Genomic DNA, 1,933 nt, shown 5'->3' on the forward strand with positions numbered 1-1,933 from the left:
TTCCAACCTTACCTTTTCCGTTGGTCTTACGGTTTAGTTTCGCACGACAACAGCTAGCATCTCTGGTCGTTTCATCATCGGTCGAATCATCTGTTGATTCATATTCATATTCACGGTAAGAACTACTTGAACTATTTTTATCTGTTGGTGATTTTTCTGCAAGATTTTTAGCTTCTGTTTGCTCACTGGCTTTAGGACTAGTGTGCATTTTTTTTGGCTGGCTGTTTAACAAGAGTATTATCAGCATTATCCTGCTTGGTAAATTCATCTCTTAAAGAGGTCTTCTGTCTTTTAGCAAGGGTATTCTCAGCTTCTGTGGCCTTTTCACTGTTGAAGTTATCAGTTTTTGCTGTTTGACATGAAGAATGCCATTTTCAAACTTTGCACTGATTTTGCTTTTGTCACAATTTTCTGCAACAGGAAAGTCCTTCTGAAACCTTTGCCATTTGTTCTGTGCAGTCGGCCTTTGTCCACTGATCTTCAGAATTCATGTTCTGTTGAACCCTCAGATGACAACAACAGCAATAACAACAACAAACCCTGTGTAGTCCACAAGTGGGGTCTGGGGAGGGTAAAGTGTACGCAGACCTTACCTCTACCTTTAAAAGGCAAAGAGGTTGTTTCTGGTAGACCTTCGGCTCAAGGAGGGCGTTGAACCCTCAGATGTCCTTGAAACCCGTGGAATTTTAATGTTTACCGGTGTGTAATCACATATGAAGTCAATACATAGCAGAAGCTAGAGAATAATCTTTCAAGGTTAGCTATGAAAATTTATGATGAAAATGTGCATGAAGTGGACACATAAATTTCTTAGAATAGTGAACTTTGAATTTGGAATGTGCCTTCATTTCTTCTTCCCAAAAGAATTTCATATAGCAGTATAGCATAACTTTTTAAGTCCGTTGTATTTCTCATCATGTTGTAAGGTTAATGACTCTATTAAATTGGAATATTCTGATGTTGTCTCACATAAACTCCTCAATAATTCCACCCTTCCCCTCTAAGGGGAGACGAGGGAACATAATGGCCCACCATCACAGGGAATCTCAAAGCCCCGAGCTCCGTAGTAAGGCACTTGTTCGAAAAAGGTGACGTGTCGAAAAAGGTGGGTTTGAATTAGTGGGTTTTTCGAATTTTTTTCCTTGCACTCGCACACATGCGGGCGAGCACACACATATGAAGTTTGAGTTAGATGCAATTGATTCTACCGAATTTGCGTCTAGTCTAGATCCGTCATTTATAGGAGGAAGAAACTGATAATGAATGACATGAATGAGAAGAGCCCGTTTGGATTGGCTTTTAGGCGGGTCAAACAAAGCTTAAATTTTTTATTTTTTGTGTTTGACAACATAAAAAATGCTTAAATTAAATTATAAAATGCTGAAAACTAACGAAAAGCCATAAGTTGAGCAATCTCAACTTATGATTTTTTGGCTTTTAAACTATTTTGAGTTGATCAATAATTTTACATTTGTAACCCTTATAGGTTTTTTTTCGTAATTCTAACACTACGCTCAATAACAAAAGCCTTAGACCAAGCGTTACTTTTTCATTCTTGTTTCTTCACATCTCGTCTCCTCTTCCTTTTACTCCATTTCTTGTACAAACTTTTTGTAATATTTCTCTGTGATTTCAGTGGCTAAGTTAAGGTTTTCTCTCGTTTTCTTTTTTTCTGCATTATCTCTGCGATTTAGCTGTGTTTTCTCTCTGGTTCTTTACTTAATATTTGCTTTTGTTTCTACTTTAAATCTCTAAAAAAACTGAGTGTCTTCAAATGTTGGTGATTATTGAATTGTACATGCTGCTGTTGTTTTCATTGGTCCAAAGGACAAAACTATTTATATTAAGGTAAACATTGTGTAGTACAAGGGGACGTAACGTAAAGTAGTACGACTAAGGTACGGGAAACCGTAAAAAACCGGGGTAACGGGGG

General features: G+C 37.4%; 1 long non-coding RNA gene across 1 annotated transcript; it reads left to right on the plus strand.

Moving 5' to 3' along the window:
- The first annotated feature begins 48 nt into the window (after nt 1–48).
- LOC109222768 lies at nt 49–847 on the plus strand. The gene is made up of 2 exons (XR_002067453.1): nt 49–115; nt 421–847. It is a non-coding gene; the product is annotated as an uncharacterized LOC109222768 (long non-coding RNA).
- The last annotated feature ends 1,086 nt before the right edge of the window (nt 848–1,933 follow it).

This window comes from Nicotiana attenuata, unplaced genomic scaffold (assembly GCF_001879085.1).
Source record: "Nicotiana attenuata strain UT unplaced genomic scaffold, NIATTr2, whole genome shotgun sequence".
In the NCBI taxonomy this organism is placed as follows: Eukaryota; Viridiplantae; Streptophyta; class Magnoliopsida; order Solanales; family Solanaceae; genus Nicotiana; species Nicotiana attenuata.